The sequence below is a fragment of the Nomascus leucogenys genome, chromosome 8 (genome assembly GCF_006542625.1).
Source record: "Nomascus leucogenys isolate Asia chromosome 8, Asia_NLE_v1, whole genome shotgun sequence".
Lineage (NCBI taxonomy): Eukaryota > Metazoa > Chordata > Mammalia > Primates > Hylobatidae > Nomascus > Nomascus leucogenys.
This window is the reverse complement of record NC_044388.1, coordinates 60,399,809-60,419,844: the sequence shown is the minus strand read 5'-3', so window position 1 is coordinate 60,419,844 and position 20,036 is coordinate 60,399,809. Positions and strand designations below refer to the sequence as shown.

The 20,036-nt window shown below is 40.0% G+C and overlaps 1 long non-coding RNA gene across 1 annotated transcript; it reads left to right on the top strand.

The window, feature by feature from the left end:
- Positions 1–8,077: 8,077 nt before the first annotated feature.
- LOC105740238 lies at positions 8,078–18,994 on the top strand. Its single transcript, XR_001116259.2, has 3 exons — positions 8,078–8,162; positions 17,296–17,419; positions 18,816–18,994. It is a non-coding gene; the product is annotated as an uncharacterized LOC105740238 (long non-coding RNA).
- Positions 18,995–20,036: the final 1,042 nt, after the last annotated feature.

The following is a 20,036-nucleotide window of genomic DNA, read 5'->3' as shown; positions in this document are numbered from 1 at the left end:
TCCACTGGGCCCCGCGCTACCCTGCCCTCCCCCGCCGCTGCGTCCACGGCTCGGGTTCCCACGCGGCCGCCCGACCGGGCCCGGCTCAGGCTCCCCCCTGGCGCGGCCCCGCGACCCCGGCCCTCCGCCCAGCGCGCGGCCCGGCAGCGCCGCCGCCACCGCCACCGCCACCGCCACGCGGAGATCCCGGAGGTTCCTCCCCGCCGGCCGCCGGGTCACGCCGCTCGTCCCTCCCCTCGGCCCTCCGCCCTCCGCCCTCCGCCCTCCGCGCGCGCTGGGCTTTCCCGTCCACCGGCCGAATCCCCTCCTCCTCTGGGCGACCCGGCGACAAAACCTTCCCCGCACGCCCTGCCAACTCTGCCCCACGCCCAGGCTCTTCCCAAGCCAGGCGCCAGACAAAAGAACCGAGAGAAAAACTTACCCGAACTGCAACACAAAAGTCTGATCCAAAGCTTCCTGGGTTTAACTTTTAATTTTAAAAACAACAAAAGCAGAAACCAAAAGCCTCCTAGGTTGGAAGTGGGCGTGAGAGGAAATGCTAGAGGGAGGCGCTTCATTCCCCGGGCTGCCTGTGCCCCCCTTTCTGGCCCCTGCCCGGGGCTTTGATGTTATCTAGTGCACCGCCTCCATCGGTTTCTACCTTGGGCTCTGAGCCGCCGAGAAGATAGACAGATCTTCCGCACTTCACATGCAGGTTCTGAGAGAGGCAAGCAGGTAGCCGCGGCAAAGGACCCACACTCCTTAGCCCCGCAGTGAGAGGAGAACATTTGCACGGGCTTCCTGTTGCCACCTGGACTGAAATGAACAATCCACCCCTCTAGTGATCGTGGAGACTTGCACCGTGTGGTCTTTCCTGCTAGACGCACAGCGGGAGGCCTCCTACGTTAGATTCATTTTCCCTCCACCCGTAGCACAAACTTGTAAGATGGTGGTGGAGTATGTTTCCTGAGGCTCTGTTCGGGTTTTAGATCTCAGTTTGGAAGGTAAATATTATTTCCCTTCTGAGACAGTCCTGCAGCCTTGAAGAGACAAGATAAACCTCTAAAGGCAACAAATTCTGTAACATGCTTTACATACACCATAAATTCTCTTATGGGTGAAAATATCTGCACACTTTCCCCCTCACGTTATGAAAAGCTTGTAACTTGATTTTCTTTTGTCTGGACACTAGCAGACACTGGATATAGTTTTTCATTAGGTTAGCAGTCTCGGGACCATCACTAACAAAGCACTACAACAAAGAATTTTTTTTTTAACAGATTAGTAATAAAGAAGGATGGCAGTGTCTAGCAATCAGCCTTAACCTGTGCCTCCACTTTACACCAATAGAAGCTTGTGTTCAGGCCTTGCCCTCTGGAAGATTACAAATTAATGGAGACAGGATAAACACATGGAAAAATACCTAGAGGGAAAAAAAGATACAAGAGGCTTATAAACAGAGCCAATTAAAGTTATACAGTTATTTACATGATCGCTGAGAGGCTTCTGCTTGAGTAGAGGACAGGGTGAGCAGAATCCCATCCTGGGGGTGAGTTCTCAGTGGGATATTGAAGGAGAGAAAGTTCACGATTTGGCAGTGGTGGAAGTACAGCATTCTGGAGGAGGGAAATAACTTGAAGGTGAGAGCAAGTGAACTGTGCGTGATGGTTTTTCCACCGACAGCAGAAAGTCTAAGCAAATGGGAAACAAGTAACATCCACACCAGGACACTATTGAGAGTGAAAGGGAAGGTATTAATAATTATACTCAGGGCCGGGCGTCGTGGCTCACGCCTGTAATCCCAGCACTTTGGGAGGCCGAAGGGGGCGGATCACAAGGTCAGGAGATCGAGACCATCCTGGCTAACACGGTGAAACCCTGTCTCCACTAAAAATAGAAAAATTAGCCGGGCGTGGTGACGGGCGCCTGTAGTCCCAGCTACTCGGGAGGCTGAGGCAGGAGAATGCCGTGAACCCGGGAGGCGGAGCTTGCAGTGAGCCGAGATCACGCCACTGCACTCCAGCCTGGGCGACAGAGCGAGACTCCGTCTCAAAAAAAAAATTATGCTCAGATGAGAGATGTACACCTGGACTGCCCCGGGGCCATTGGGAAGGGTGGGTTCTCTCATAATGATCTAGGAAGACAGAATGGGCAGGCAACAGGCAACCAGAGAAGAGCCTACTCCGTCATCATTTGGAAGGAATTAAGACATGATATTACAAACAATTGGTAGCTATTTGGAGACATTTGGCCTGAGCATGGTCTTTTTAAGGAAAGTTATTGTTACTGATGGATTTAGAATCGATATGGAGGCTGGTTACAAAAACTGCAGTAACATTAGCAGTTGTAGTAATGGTACTGGTGGTGATTAACAGCTATTGAGCACTTACGACTTGCCAGGTTTTCCTATATGAAGTCATTTAGTCCCCGCTATAAACCCACACTGTAGATGAAGAAGCAGAGGCTTCGAAATGCTTCATAGTCTTCCGGAAGCTACAGAGCTGGGAAATGATAGAGCTGTGATGGGGATCCAGAAAATATTCAGATGCTCAAAGTTTAAAGATTATATTTTGTGAAAACCAGATTTCAATAACTTTATAATATTCTACATCAATGGGGCGAATAAGAAAAGGGAATTTTTAAAAGTTTTTCAAATTTCGATGTGTCATGAAAATGATGGGCATGCTGGCATGGTGTGAGGCTTAAGGGAAAGAAGAGAAAATGTGTTTAATTTTACCCATGTCTAGTTTTTAGAAGGATGATTTAATTCACATTTACGCCAGTACTGATACCGTTACCTGTAGGAGACATGCTATTAGAGAAAACCACATCTCATTGAAAAGCCTCTCTTTCAATGGCAAGTAACGACAGTTTAATGGGTATTATTTGGTGTACTATCTGTAAAGAGGGGAAAGAAAACTAGATGTGATTGATACTTGCAGTTCCTGAAAGAATTCCTCATAAGCTATGTCCACAAGTGGCATACTGAGGAACCCTAGAGGAAGAATAGCACTCAATGAAAATGACCCAACCTTATCTGTGATCTAACAAGGTGGTATTTTTGTTACAGTGGGCCCTGAGCTAATAGTGTCCCACAGTTCTAGAGGCTGGGAGTTCAAGATCAAGGCATCAGCAGGGTTGGCTTTCTCTGAGGCCTCTCTCCTTGGCTTGTAGACTGCCACCTTCTCTCTGTGTCCTCACATGGCCTTTCCCAGGTGTAGTGCTGTACAGAGAGAGGGAGCACTGGCTCTTTGGTGTCTCTTCTTTTAAGGTCTCTAATCCCATTAGATCAGGACCCCACCCTTATTACCTAATTTAACCTTAGTTACCTCCTAAAGACTCTAACTCCAGATACAGTAACATTGGGGGTTAGGGCTTCAAAATATCAATTGGAATGCTGGGGGGACAATTCAGTTCATAGCAGATACCAAGAGTATATTTACATAGAATTGCAGATAGAGTTAATGCCAGCCTAGGAAAGGGGCTTGTCAGTTGCTTGAGGAGGAGCCGAAAGACTTCATTCTAGACTTTCTTATTTCCATGAAGAATTACTCCTAAATACTCTTAAAACATTGTTGTGTAAATACTCTTTCACATTTTTAGTAAAACGGTTCTCAAACCTCCTGTGGAAAGCCGTCTTGGTTCACACCTTTACTGTGTTATAAATAAAGTGATTTTGTCAACTGCGGACGGATTTAAGGGTTTTATTTTCCCCATTGTAATCACAATCTGAACATATGTAAATTAAACATGGTATGTCCTATCTCAAGTGTGGATACCCCCTCCTCTTCCCCATAGTCTCTGCCTCATCATTCATTAATTTCCTTTATAACATCGCACAGTCTACAATTATCTTACTGGTTTCCATGTTTATTATCTCTCAACCCTCTACTAGACTATGAGGGCCATGAGTGAAGTGGCCATGCTTTGTTCCTCTCTGTCTGTCTCCCCAGCACCTAGAACAGTGTTGAAATAAATGTGTGTTGAATGAATGTTGTAGTCTGAGGCCTGCTCACCTTCCAGTTTGGTTGCTAAGCCTTTCATATCAACTTAATTGCTTTCTTGCTTTTGCATTTTTCTTTAAGCATCCTTTTTAAATTTTCTGGATTCAAAATTATTATATATAACACAGTTAAAGGGGATCTGCTCATTTTATAGCCTGGGAAGCCAATATAAGGAGTCATGTGAATTAAATGACAGCATAACCAACTGGCTCCTGGCAGAGCTTGACTGGAGAGCTCTCAGTCCATCCTCCCTCTCCCCTTCTTCCTGCTCCCAAATCCTTCCTCTTTTATGCCTTTCTTGATTATCACCGGAAACTCCATTGCCTTTTGCTTGCTCTTAATCTTCATTCCTAGATTTTTTTTAAAAGTTTCTTCTCTGCTGTAGCTTTGATAGAGGTTCCATGGCTTAAACATGTAGTATGGATGGAAGGAAAGAAGGAAAGAAGGGAGGGAGGGAAGGAGAGAGGGAAAGAGGGAATATATGTGTATAAAATTAAGAAAACGCCAGGCACAATGGCTCACACCTGTAATCCCAGCACTTTGGGAGGTTAAGAGGGGCTGACTGCTTGAGCCAGGAGTTTGAGACCAGCCTGGGCAACATGGGGTAACCCTAAATACAAAAATTAGCCAGGCAGGGTGGCATGCACCTGTAGTTCCGGCTGCTTAGCAGTCTGAGTTGGGAGGATCCCTTGAGCCTGGGAGATCAGGCTGCAATGAGCAGTGATCGCACCACTGCACTCCAGCCTGGGCTACAGAGCGAAACCCTCCCTCCAAAAAACCAAAAAAACAAACAAACAAAAAAAACAAATTAAGAAAAAATATGGCAGAATAAGGGTTCAAAAAAGTGATTTATAAGAAAAGCTATGAAACATGTACTTCTGGCTTATTCAATCCACATTCCTTACCTTTTCTTTTTGAGTTGCTATAACTTTTTATTTAAAGAGGGTTAAAAATCAGGCGTATTTTCAGTGACTAAAGGAGAACTACTTAGTAATATTCTTCTGCCCTAGAGAGAATTCACCAGTTCCAGAGTCTCCTACTAATAAAGAGTATATATTATGCACATACAAAGAGGCAACATCGTGACTAAAAGCATGGGCTTAAGAGCCAGCAAGCCTGGGTTGAAGCCCAGATCTGCCAGCTGCATAATTTGGGGCCATTTTTTTGACCTTCCTGTGCCTCCATTTTCTGATCTGTAAAGTAAATGTAATTGGAGTCTTCACAGAATAGCTGTGAATATGAGATGAATTGGTGTTTCAAAAGTGCTGAAGACAGTGCCTGTCACATAATTACAACGATCTCTCAGTGTTGACCAATGCTTTATTACATGTTTCGCTCTAGACTAAGTGTGCTTTACATGTGTTATGTTTTAAACCTTGAAATAAGTCTCTGGAGACTTATCCAGAGAGGACCTGACAACCAAATCTAACATGATCCTCGACGGGATCCTGGAATAGAGAGAAGACATTAATGGCAAAACTGTTGATATCCAGATAAAGTCTGCAGTGTAGTTAATAGTAATGTCAAAATGTCAATTTCTTATTTTTGATAAATGTATCCTGGTAATGTAAGATGTTAACAATGAAGTAAACAGTAAGGGCATATGTACAGGGCTCTCTACAATCTTTATAAATTTTCTGTAAAGCTAGAATTATTCCAAAATAAAGTTTATTTTTTTAAAAGAAAACAATAACCTGCGGCTACAGACACCGTCACCCATGTTTTAGTGATTAAGGAGCTCAGGCTTAGGTTAACTAACAAGCCAAAGGTACAACTAGACCTGGCCTCACAGGGACCCTGATTGTCTGCGGAGAAGACCACATCCTAAATCCCTAGGCTACCCCGCTGCCCAGTAACTCTCAAATTTCTTTTATATTCTCATTCGTGGCAGGCTGGGATCTGGAAAAGCAGGTGTGATCTAAACACAGTTATGAAGCAAACAGTGTTTTTCTTTAAGCTCCCTTTCTCTTCTTTGAGATTTAATTCCCACCCTGATGGCCTGTCTACTATAACCTGATTTCAGGTTTTAAAAATATTATATATGTACATATGAAAAAATACATGCACACATCTCTGTATATTCACCTTTCCATAGTTTCAATTACCCACCATTAACCATGGTCCTAAAATATTACAGTATTTTAAGAGAGAGAGAGAGACCACATTCATATATAACTTGTATTACAGTATATTGTTACAATTGTTCTAGTGTTACTTATTGTTAATTTATAACTGTGCCTAATTTTTAAATTAAACTTTATCATAGCTATGTATATATAGAAAAAAACAGTATATATGGGCGGGGCACAGTGGCTCATGCCTGTAATCCTAGCACTTTGGGAGGCCAAGGCAGGCAGATCACCTGAGGTCAGGAGTTCAAGACCAGCCTGGCCAACATGGTGAAACCCCATCTCTACTAAAAACACAAAAAAATTAGCCCGGTGCCGTGGTGTGCACCTGTAATCCCAGCTACTCAGGAGGCTGACGCAGGAGAATCGCTTGAACCCAGGAGGCGGAGATTGCGTTGAACCGAGATTGCGCCACTGCACTCCAGCCTGGGTGACAGAGTGAGACTTTGTCTCAAAAAAAAAAAAAAAAAAAAAAAAAAAAAAAAAAAAAGAAAAGAAAGAAAAGAAAAAGAAATTAAAAAAACAGTTTATATATATATATAGGTTTCAGTAATATCTGAGGTTTCAGGCATCCACTGGGAGTCTTGAAACAAGATTTTATAAATGAAGCTTGAAACTATTTTATATATACATATACTGAAACTACTTTGTGTATATATATACATATACACACACATATATGCACACACCTATATTATATATTTATATACATACATATATTTTAATATGGGCTGTATTCGTATGTCTGTATTTATGGGATTTCAGCATCAGCAGTTGGGTATACTGAGCACATGGACCAGACTACAGGACAGTATTCCACACAGTCCTAAAGCATTTCAAATTTCCCATCTAAATCATTGATTACAACTAACCTTTCCTTCTTGTTAAAAAACTGCCAACACCACAACTTCACCACCACTAGCTTTACAAGTACCTCTTTTTTTGCAAACACATCTCAGTTCCCAATATCTACCTCCTACATTAACGTCTGTTTCCCTAAACCTTACCAGATCTCAAACTCACCAGCTTCTGACTCTGTAAATATGTTGCCAACGTAAGAAGCTTTCTCCAGATGCCTGTTCATGGGATCAAATTTTGTAGATGAATTGTTTCTGGTAAACAACACTTAAACCACTCATTTTTCCCTTCCCTAAACTTCCTGCTATACCATTCCGTACTATTTTGTTTTTAAAAGCACATGATTGAATTTACAGTTTTGAATGTTTTGGCATCTCCTTTTCATGGCAGTTCCTATTGTGCCAAAATGTCTGTGGACATCAATACAAAGGAACCCATGAGTCTAGAGTCAAAGTCCAACTTGGGAAAAGTTGGAGAAAAGGCAATAGATAAAACGGACTTTCCGGAAGCTAAGGAAAATGAAAGGGACATGAATTCACAAGTGAGAGAGATAAGCCAGAGAATGGAAGATAAGAGTAAGCCGCTAATAACAGGACGATAATAGCCTATGGTGAGCTTTAACATGTTCTAAGCGCTTTTTAAATTTCAGCTGTTTTAATTTCTGCAAAAGGAGGTGGAGCTTGATTTATGGTAGATGATTGAAAATGGAACTAGCATTATAATAAGGCATCTAAATAAGGGTATCTGTGTGTGTGTGTGTGTGTGTGTGTGTGTGTGTGTGTGTGTGTGTGTAGTGCATATCAGCTAGCCAGATGGCTGTCTAACCTAAAGACAGTGTAGATGTTACTTGTAAGATTTTTTTTTTGCTACTAATGGGTTATGCACATGAGGTTTGGTAATTATAAAAAATATTGATGCAAGCAGGAAATCTTGGCACGGCGGCAGTGTGTAGTTCTCAGAGCAGGAGTAACAGGACACACACATTTGTCTTCGGCTCGCTACTCATACAACTGTCGTTTCCAACTGTTGTGGAACCTTCTGGTTGCAAAATTCCATCCCTCACATAGTAACAAGAGAGTCAAAACAGTCCCTCCCTCCGGAGCTTTGATCACACAACAGTTTTGTAACCATGTTCTCTCAGAAAATTCCATAGTCCACCCTTCTGGAACAAAATAAAGTGATTTCCAGAAAGGTAAATCAGACATTCTCTCACAGGAGTTTTCTGCTATTTTTATTATTCTAAAAGCATAGTCTTCTATTGCCTCAGGTTTGATTTGGGGGAGCAGGATGGCTATCCTATGAATGTTCTTCAAAAATATTTTTCTACTGTATTAATAACCATTCCTTTTGGTATCTAGTCTGAGCAACTCATTATCTTGTATCTATTTTCATACAATTAAAACAAATTCACACAATTTAAAATTGAAAACTCTAATGTTATTTCTTATTAAGAAAGCTCCTAATTTCTTAGTAAGGGGGAAAAAAAGACTTGTCCCAAAGCAACTATTATTCAAAAATTTTCCAGACATAAGTTGTTTTATGACAGTGACCCATGATTCATATTCCCCAAAGATCAAACTGCCATTCTACAATAATTTACAACAAAACATTTTGTGTCTGTGTTCACAAATGCAAAGAAAGCCAGAATAATATTGGGCAGTACTTAAATGAGAAATTCTGGGATGCTGAGGAAATAATAGCAGGTGTCAAATAATATGGATTTCTTGCTACTAAAATCCCCCTGAAGCATGGCTTGATTTTTCCTGGAAACCTAAATCAATGGTAATTTTGAGAAGTCATCATGCAATATTGACCAGTTGTATAGCAGATAAGTCAAAGGAATGGTTCTTCTAAGTTACACTGAAGGTCCTGAAAACAAAGAAATATTAATGTTTCTTACCACTGCCAAACTCCATCTCAAATACATTGCTAATTAGCAACCTAAGTTTAATATGCTAAAGTACCAAATGACATTTGACAGTGTCCCCATCTGTAAAATGGGGTGATAATAACCTACTCCTTAGGGATACTTTGCAAAAGAGCAATGAGTGCTTTTTAAGTTCTTTGGAAGAATCTGCTTCTGTGAGTATCTAAATAGCTCCTTTCCTTTATATCTTTCTACTATGTGTAATGTCTCCTTTATCTTATTCTTCTATGTCTCTTCATTATATCCTCCTTTTGTTTTTTACTGATTAGTAGTTGGATTTCTTTTTAAGCAAGCATTTATTTACATACTTGTAACTACTCGCCATTCTACTGCTCTATTTTCTTTTTTCTTCTTTGCTTCTTAATTTGAAGAGATGACTTATGTTAAACCCAGGACAAGATTTTTCCAGATGCCATGAAGATGGTGACTTGGATATCTACCCTCCTAAATTCACTTACAATTACTTCTATTAATATTAATAGTTCCAATGGCTTTGATTTCACTGGATGAAAACTACTACACACTCTTTTTTTCCTCTAGTTTACATTGCCCTGACTACCTGGCTTCTTGAATATAGATGATCTAACTGATTAAAATCAGAATTATCTCTTTACAACCATCCATAACCTGCAATTCTGACATCATTCCCCAAAACATTTTTAATCCCTCTGTTTTAAACATTTTAATCCCTCTGTTTTTGCCTTAACCAAGGCCTTCCTATTTTCTCAACTCTCACTCATTGCTTTATTTCATTTAGAAAATGTGGGATTTTATTATTATGACCATAAAATGTAGAGGTCCACTGTGACATATTTTCAAACTTTCCCTCACTCTTCTTTGAAAAAATTGCTGAAGGTGAAAAGCAAGTACATCTCGTATTACATTTCATAAAAACTGCTCAACAGATTCTTCCAGTGTTGCCAATATTAACATCTAAGAGTGTCTGGGGAGAGAATGCAGTTGTCTACCATGACATCAACTTGGAAAAGATAGGGCTAGAGTCCAAACATTCCTAGCTTCTCTGAATCAGGCACACCACCCTAATTATCTCCTAAAAGGAATGCTGTCATCATGTAACTCCCTCACTGAAGAGACCGAGTCGCTTCCCTCTAACTACAAGATACACATTCCCTAGCTGGTCTTTAAACCTCGATACGATGGAAGCGATCACCTCAAAACATTATGTTTACTTACTTCCCTAAACAAAGGCTTCACTGCAGCTAAATGGGTCCACTCACTGTTAAGTTTGGTGCTTCCTTTCTACACACTTCTGTTTCAGTCAACATCGTTGCACAGAATGCTTGCTTTCTTCCTCTTTGCTCATCCAAATGCTCTAAGCCATTCTCTCTAAGATCTAGGTGAATTGTACCATTTCTAGGAGCACTTCATGAAGTGATCCACGAGGCTCATATAATTGGCAGACGGCGCGGTGGCTTGGGCATGTAATCCTGGCACTTTGGGAAGCCGAGGTGAGTGGATTGCGTGAGCCCAGGAGTTGGAGACCAGCCTGGGCAACATAGTGAAACCTCATCTCTACAAAAAATACGAAAATTAGCCAGAGGTGTCTGTAGTCCCAGCTACCCAGGAGGCTGAGGTGAAAAAATCACCTGAGCCCAGGGAGGTCAAGGCTGCAAGTGAGCTGTGATCACGCCACTGCACTCCAGCCTGGGTGACAGAGTGAGACCCTGTCTCAAAAAAATAAAAATAAAAAATAAAATAAAATTGACATACTCCCAATTAGTTAATCAATTATGCCTGTCCCTTTAAGTGCTATCCTTTCACTTTTTCTAGGTTTCCATTTTCTGATCTAAATTGTTTAGAACACACAATTCTATCTTATACATACAGCCTTTCCTTCCCTTAAGTCTCCCTTATTCATTAATTAATAATCAACTCTACATGTTATCCATGAACTGTCCTTCCAGGGAAATGAGATCCATAGTCTATTGATTATTGTATCTAGGGTTTTTAAAATGTGTTTTTGTTTTGTTCCTGTTGAGAAATATAGATAAGTGGTAACTTCTACTGCTAACATTGACACCTCATTGGGTTTTACTTCCTACCTGCAAAGGGTCTGAGTTAGACTAGCTCACTAAAGTCCACTCTAGGTTAAAGAATTGTGGTTTGGTTGGTTCTGCTTCAAAGATTGGTGAATATTTTCATCAAATACTTTGAGAATACAAAACGTAATCACGAACTTCACAGTTTAGATTTTAGTTGCCTTTTCAGTTGTCTCTTGACCTCCAAACTTCTTAAAAGCTTAATCTATAATAGCCCCAAATCTCTCTGCATCAACGTAATACCCTTTCCTCTGACACAGTAGTAATATCTTTCAAGCTTCCACTACATCAGAAATGTCATAGGTCAACCACATCGAACGTTTGTATAACTCTTCATTTTCCAAAATGCTTTCACATAACGTTGTGTATTATGGTGGATTTTTAGCTCCACTCCTGGCTATGTGTTATGTCTCTCTTGCACTTCTCTCTTATCTTCGCGTCAATTTATCCTGCCTTGACATATTGACATATCCTTGAGAGCTACCCGATACCCTTTAGGCAACAGGTGAAGTATTTGCAAAAGCTATTCCTGATTTTACTGAGGAAATTGATGTTCATAGAAGACATCCTAGGACTTGTCCAGATCTCCACACCCATTACATGACAAAGACAGGATTTAACTCAATTTTTTCTGACTTCAAATTTACTACATTTCCATAAACTCATGGCTTGCTTCTGCAGTAAGTGGTCTGTTTCTTCGTTTCTAATTTAGTGGCTCATGGATGAAACTCGGGCCTTTATTTTTCATTTCTTCCTAACTGACCAGATACCTCGCATGCTTCCAACCTGTCCTAAACTCAGCTGTCAAAATTAGAGCCATCACAATCTTCTCCTCAAATATTTTCCTATTTACTTACAGTCTAAATTCTAAATTTAACATGGAATTCAAAGCCCTCTGTTATCAACCTCCAACTCTCTTTAAAATCTTACCCAATCATTAATGGGGCAAATGTTTACTGAGTATCGTTATACGCCAGGCAATGTCCTAGTATTGGGAATGGTGAACAAGGCACAAAAGATGCCTGCTCTCTTGGAGTTAACATTCTTATTCTTTGTTCCTCATTATAATTAAAGAATTGCAGCCATCCAATCATGCTGAGACACTTCCTATCTTCATGGTTTTTCTCATGGTGGTCCCAGCTATCTGGTCTACCTCCTCCTTCAATCCTCAATTCAAATTTCCATATTCAACAAGCAGACTTCTAGATCTTGTTTCTTCTATACTGTCATATGTATGTACTGTCCTTTCTGTCTGCCCTAGTTCTGTTTTATTTATTCATATAAACACATAAAACGTATTTTAAATATATGTCATGTTCACTTGCAAGCAACATAAGGAAGAAAATCATGGTGTATTCCTTTCATATTTACCTTTCTCATGGAACTTTGCATGTGGCAATCATTCAATAAATGTTTATTCACACAACCCTATGAATGAATTAATAAGTAGAAAGGTATAATCATTATCAGATAAGTTATCTACCTTAGCCAAATCACCTAAAATGACTCACCCAAAGATTTTAGAAGTATATCTTTTCATCTCAATGCTTTCTTTTGTTTTTCATTTACATCAATGTATAATATTTCATCAGAGTTTAAAGAGTCAGATTGTTTTACGGCATGCTAAGAAAAAAAGCTGTTTCTTGCCATCTCTGCTGTCACTATTTCCCACTCTCTAGACAAAAATATTTTCAACTCTTTTACCAATTGTTTAATATTTACATTTGCATCTCTAAATAAAATGTAACTTTTGACTTTTCAACTTTAGACTATCTATTGCCTTCTCACTCTGAAATGTGGAGCTTTAGCTCTCTTTTTGTGCTGCTCCCTCTGTCCCCGAGCACACACAGTTACATTGCTGTCCCCCCTGTGCCCCACGTAGATTATAGTTTTGGTTGGGTCAACAGTCGGTGTTTAGAGGTACATTATCACTGAGACGAAGAACACTATTCACAGCTAAGCCGTACGATACACTGTGATTATTTTTCCCTTTTTGTGCTTCCATAAAGAACATCATCGCTTAGCTTGTGTATTTGCTTGGCTTTCTGTGTACAGTCATACACTGCACAATGACATTTCAGGCAACAACAGACAACATATATGACAGCGGTCCCATCAGATTGTAATGAAGCTGAACAATTCTTACCACCTAGTGATGTCTTGATGATCGCACGTGTGTGCAGGCCAAGGCCAATCTTAGTTTTTACCAAAAAAGTTTAAAGAGTAAAAAATAAAAATAGAAAAAAGTTTATAGAATAGAATATAAAGAAAGAAAATATTTTGTACAGCTGTACAATGTATTTGTATTTTAAGCTAAGTGTTACTCCAAAAGAGTCAAAAAGTTAAAAAAAATTAAAAGGTTTATAAAGTTAAAAAGTTAGAGTAAGCTAAGGTTCATTTATTACTGAGGAAAGAAAATTTTTATAAATAAATTTAGTGTAGCCTAAGGGTCCAGTGTTTATAAACTGAAGTAGGGTACAGTGATGTCCTAGGCCTTCACGGTCACTCACCATCATTCACTGACTCACCCAGAGCAACTTCCAGTCCTGTGAGCTCCATTCATGGGAAGTGCTCTATCTAGATGTATCATTTTTAAAACCTTTTATATCGGCCAGGCGCGGTGGCTCACGCCTGTAATCCTAGCACTTTGGGAGGCAGAGGTAAGCGGATCACGAGGTCAGGAGATGGAGACCATCCTGGCTAACATGGTGAAACCCCGTCTCTACTAAAACTACAAAAAATTAGCCGGGCGTGGTGGCTCACGCCTGTAATCCCAGCTACTCAGGAGGCTGAGGCAAAATAGGCGCTTGAACCCGGGAGGCAGAAGCTGCAGTGAGCCGACATCGCATCACTGCACCCTGGCCTGGGCGACAGAGCAAGACACCGTCTTAAAAAAAAACAAACAAAACAAAACAAAAAAACAACCAAAAAAACCCTTTTATACCATATTCTTACTGCACCTTTTGTATGATTAGATATGTTTAGATACACAAATACTTACCCTTGTGTTCCAGTTGCCTACGGTATTCAGTACAGTGACATGCTGTCCAGGTTTGTAGCCTAGGAGCCATAGGCTGTCACATACAGCCTAGGTCTGTAGTAGGCTCTACCAAGTATATACTCTATGATGTTAGCAGAACAAAATGGCCTAATGACACATTTCTCAAAAGGTATCCTTGTCATTAAAAAACACATGACTGTACTTAGTAATTCAACCTAAGATGGGTAAATGTCATCTCAACACATTCAAACTAACCTAATATAGTATTAATTGGGTCCTATCCAATAGCTCTCACCTACAGCTTTCTGACCTGTATTCTAAGTCACACCCTAGGCCTGACTCAGCAGTTTTTATGGGATCCCTTTCACCATCATCCTTGGGGTTGACTTCTCCCATTTCTCAAGTGAGTCGCGATTTCCCAGATCCCATGCCTTCCTTCTTTCTGAGTTTATTCCTGCATTTTGGGTGGTCCCATACTCCAGGGCTTCCTAAGAAAGGATCCAGAGCGAACAAAAAATTTCGAGGTCTTGGAAATCCGAGAATGTCTTTATTCTACCTTCCTGCCTAATTTATAGATTGGCCGGATAGAGAATTCTAGAATAAAATGAATTTTCCACATAATTTCGAAAGCATTAAATTCATTGTCTTCTAGCTTCCAGTATTTCTACTATGAAATGTCAAGCCACTCTGAACCTTGATTCTTCTTATAAAATCTCTTCTTTCTAGAAGCTCATAATATATTCTTTTCATCCCAGAGTTTCAAAAATTTCCCAGTGATGTGTCTTAATGCTGGAGTGCAGTTGCACGATCTCGGCTCACTGCAAGCTCCACCTCCCGGATTCATGCCATTCTCCTGCCTCAGCCTCCCGAGTAGCTGGAACTACAGGCGCCCGCCGCCAAGCCCAGCTAACTTTTGTTTGTTTGTTTGTTTGTTTTCGAAGATACGGGATTTCACCGTGTTGGCCAGGATGGTCTCCATCTCCTGACCTCGTGATCCGCTCACTCGGCCTCCCAGGCGTGAGCCACTGCGCCCCACCTTAATGCTGGTTTTTAAATTATTTCTAGTGCTGGAACTGTGTGGTTTATTTTGATCTAAAAACTAATGTTCTTTCATTTGGGGGAAATATTTTTGCATTGTTTCCCTGATGATTTCCTATGCTCTATCTCTTGAGTTCTCTCTTTGTGGAACTCCTATCATATAGACGTCGCACCTGCTGGACATGTCCTGTATTTTTTTCTTATCTTTTATCCCTTATTTTTTATTTTTGCTCTGCTTTTAGAAGATTTCCTCTAATTTATCTTCCAACTCTTCTATTGATTTTTTTTACTTTCACAATTCTATTTTTAATTATTTTAAAGTTCTTATTCCTCAAAATATTCTTTTTCTAAAATAGCACCCTTTTCTTGTCTTTTACATGCAATATCTTATCTGAATGAATTAAGGATCATTTTCAAATGTTATCCTCCCCTCCTGCTTCTGTTTTCTCTCATTGCTTTTTTTCCTGATTGTTTGTTTCCGTGTCTCTCATATTAGAATCCTATCCTAGTAATCCTTGTGTGGCTACTCCTACTAGGCATGGGTGCACTAAAAGCCGATCAGAGGCTGGGTGCGGTGGCTCATGCCTGTAATTCCAGCATTATGGGAGGCCAAGGTGGGTGGATCACCTGGGGTCAGGAGTTTGAGACCAGCCTGACCAATGGTGAAACCCCATCTCTATTAAAACTGCACAAATTAGCCGGGTGTGGTGGCACACACCTATAGTCCCAGCTACTTTGGAGGCTGAGACAGGAGAATTGCCTAAATCCGAGAGATGGAGGTTGCAGTGAGCCGAGATCACACCACAGCACTTCAGCCTGGGTGACAGAGCAGACTCGGTTGGTCTCAAAAAAAAAAAAAGCTGATTGGAGGAGGAGTGTGTGACTAGTTATTGACCAGGGACTTCACTGTATAATGGCCTGCCTTTGCTCTTCCTAGTGGAGCTGTCATTGGCAATATTTTCAGATCTTTTCTATTGGGCTAGTCAAATTCCCCAGAGAAGACTTCTGATTGTCTGCCTAGGGCATATGTGTCTGTGTATGCGTGTGTATGCACTCACAAGAGTGTGTGTACTTAGCAAATGGTGTTCTAGCCTAGAAAAGGTTAAGAAATATGAAGAGTTTTTGCATTTAGTGTGTAAGCTCAACTCCCCTCTTTTTAGTTTGAACCCTCTGTGTGTCTGTCTCCAGGAAATAAATCTCTTAGATCTTCTGCTAAGATGGGTAGTTGACCTGTTGCATGAAGTGGGGAGGAGATGAGAAGGTCCAGCTGCTTTTTCAGCAACTCTACTTGAAACAGAACTTCCAGAGATAGCTGAGGATGCCCATTCTTGGATCTGTACTTGAAATTAAAAACAAAACAGAACAAAAAAATCAGTCTGCTTCTCAGCTCTCTCTGCAGTTGGCTGAGAATCCAACTTTCTCAGATCTTCTCCCAGCTTCCAAATTTCTGTTGCTGCTGTCTCCATTCTTGTTTGTCTTTGTATGCTATGTCTTTAAAAAATATTATTGTCATTTGAGCTGTAGCATTGAGCTAAATGCTAATGGTTAATCTGCCATCTTTAATTAAATATCCTAGAGTATCTATTTGCAGTGGAAAAAATACCTGGGTTATTGTTTAATAATGTTATTTTTGAATGTGAGCTTTCATAAAAACGGAACTTTAAGAAAAATGTAACTGTTCTTGTAATTCCTATTTTGTCTGGGAGAAAAAATGATTGCTAGGCAGTTACCATCAAGGAGCAAAAATTTAAGAAAAACAAATAATGTTTAAAATGTTTTAAAAGCAAAAGAAAAACATTTTTCTTAATCTTCATTTTTTTATTGTTAAAAAACATAGCTTCATTCTTGTTTTATTTAATTTGTATCCTATTAAACTGGCCATTCTGAATCTATGGCCTTTCAGAGGGCTGGCATTGCTATTCTAAAATATACCTGTGCCTCTGAGGTTCCTGTAGGTTAGTTTTCGCTGCTCAGAAAACTGCCATTACTAGCACTGAATTTCAATGACTTCCTGCAGGCAAACACCTGGAGGCAATTACCTGTAGTTGTCTGCTAGCGGACGCAAATATGCTTTAGGATAGGAAAACTATGTCTGATTTTTAAAAAATGAATCCACCTCCTTTGTGTAATGTTTTACTTGTGTCGGAATAAAATGCTAGCTTATCCAGTCCAGGAATTTATCCATTAACCAATTACATGTTGGTCAATCCACTTTTTCAGCACAGAATTTCCAAACATTAGTGATTTTCTATTATCCCTACCAACCTTCTGCCGTCAAAGCTCTTTTGCTGTCTTACAGGATATGGGTCAATGACAGTGTGGGAAGAAACAAGAAAAATCAATAACCTACATTTTAATGTGAAATGACAACATGTTTAACAACAGACTTCCCAGGCATGATTCAGGAGAGACTGTGAGAACATGTAAAATACGTCATACTTTATATTATGTGGATGCATAAGTAATTGTGATTTTTTCCATTAATGTACATGTGGACTTGGTAATATTTTAATTTAATTTAGATTGATTTAATTAACTAATTTATTTATTTATTGGTTTCTTTTTTAAGGATGGAGTCTTGATCTGTCACCCAGGCTGGAGTACAGTGGTATGATCACAGCTCACTGCAGCCTTGAGCTCTCGGGCTCAAGCGATCCTCCTGCTTCAGCCTCCTGAGTAGTGGGACTACAAGCACGTGCCACCATATCTGGCTACTTTTTATTGTTAATTTTTTTGTAGAGGCAGGACCTGGCTATGTGGCCCAGGCTGGTTTCACATCCTGGTCTCAAGTGATCCTCCTGCATAGGCCTCCCAAAGTGTCGGGATTATAGGAGTGAGCCACTGCACCTGGCCAATATTTTATACACCTAGATATAATCTCTGGAGAAAATCTTGGGGATGACTGCTACTTTAGCTAAGCCATGAATGCTCTGCATTTAAATTTCAATGTAGAATTAGGGCCAAGCGTGGTGATGCATGTCTGTAATCTCAGCTACTTGGGAGGTTGAGGTGTGATGATCCCTTGGGTTTAGGAGTTCAAGATCAGCCTGGGCAACACAGTGAGACCACTGTCTCATATTAAAAATGAAAAAAAAAGAGATAAATGTAGATTTAAATTGCACTATTAGAAATATCAGACCATAAAATACTTTTATTTGTACTAAATAATAATGATTTATGGTTTTATAGACTACTGCAGTTAGGGCAGACTATTCAATCATTATGCATGCAAGAAGACCTGTTCCTCTTCAGTGCAAGTTCAAAGTTTCACGTCTTTCTGATTTTATTCTTATTCAGACAAAACTGTAGATGATTACCACACTTCAAAACTTCCTTATTTTCAGTATAACCAAACCATTAGATAAATTTTGATGGAAGTTTCATTTCCTTCCTTCATTCTTCTTTCTGTAATATCTCTCGTTTTTACAATTAGTGAATCATTTTATTTTAAAAAAATTCTGATTTCTTTCTGCTATTTGTAAGTACAGCTTCCTAGAGCCTTTAATTCTTGTTTTATAGATATATCTAATGATTTGGTTCCTCCTAGTATATCTTTCAAATTTCTACTGTACACATTACTAATGTATAAAATTTCTGTTTTATTATACAAGGCCTTCTAAGAGCTCCTGTCAAAAATATTGCTGTAAATAAATCCCGTTTTTTATAGTTTTAGTGTTATAATTAGCTATTGCATTCCCAAAGACTTGATGTTAAATAAAGCAAGGGATATGACCAACAATATGCTGTAAAAATGAAACTATGGCTACAGCTTTCTTTAATGACTTAAAATACTATCATATTTTCTTCCAACCTCTACAGAATTTTAGAACCAGAAGGAAACTTAGAGATGATGAGCACTTAACACCTGGATTTCACAGGTATGAAATAGAGACCTTGACTGGGGAACTTTCTCGGGTCACACAACCAGTTATCCACTTTCAGCTTGGTCTTCTTTCGCTCTTCATTTGCCTCCTAAATAAAAGATCTGCTGGCTCGGACTCAGTGTTTGGCCCAGTGTCTCATGTTGAAATAGCCTCCATCTTCAGTCAGGCACAGTCGCTCACGCCTGTAATCCCAGCACTTTGGGAGGCCGAGGCAGGCAGATCACCTGAGGTCAGGAGTTCAACACCAGCCTGACCAGTGTGGTGAAACCCTGTCTCTACTAAAAATACAAACATTAGCCGGGCGTGGTGGCGCATGCCCGTAATCCCAGCTACCTGGGAGGCTGACGCAGGAGAATTGCTTGAACCGGGGAGGCGGAGCTTGCAGTGAGCCAGGATGGTGTCATTGCACTCCAGCCTGGGCAACAAGAGCGAAACTTCATCTCTTGCCCCGCCAAAAAAATATAAATAAATAAACAAATAAATAAATGAAATAGCCTCCATCTCCTTCCACCCCCCAGTGGAGTCTCTTCTTATTCAAACTCTGCCTTTCCTTGACGATCAGATGATGCCCCTTGGCTGAAGCATTGCCTGATCTCACTCTCCTCTGAATTCCTGTGAAATTTTATTCACACTTTCAGTGGTTAAGTCGTTAAATACAAATTTTAATCTTTTGCCATTTATAAGGCACCTAAAACATCATGATGTATTATGTGTAAAAATGTAAAAATGAGTAAATATATGCCAGGTGAAACTTAATTTAAGGAATGCTAGTTGGCAATAAAAAAGGAAGTACTGATAAATGCTACAATGTGGACATATTTCAAAAATATTGTGCTCAGTGAAAGAAGCCAAGCATACATGTTGTATGAGATCATTTATATGAAATGTCCAAAGGAAAAAGGCAGATAATAAGAGACAGAAACTGCATTACTCATTGTCTATGGCTGGTGATGGAACGGAGAGTGATGATGTGAAGTTTCTTCTTAGGATGATGGAAATGTTTTAAAATTGGATTCTGTTGATGGTTGCACAATTCCATAAATATAGTAAAATTTATTAAATTGTACACTTAACACAGTTGAATTTTATGATATGTAAATTATATCACAACAAAACAGTTTTTAAAAACATCAGTTTAAGATGATAAACATAAAAT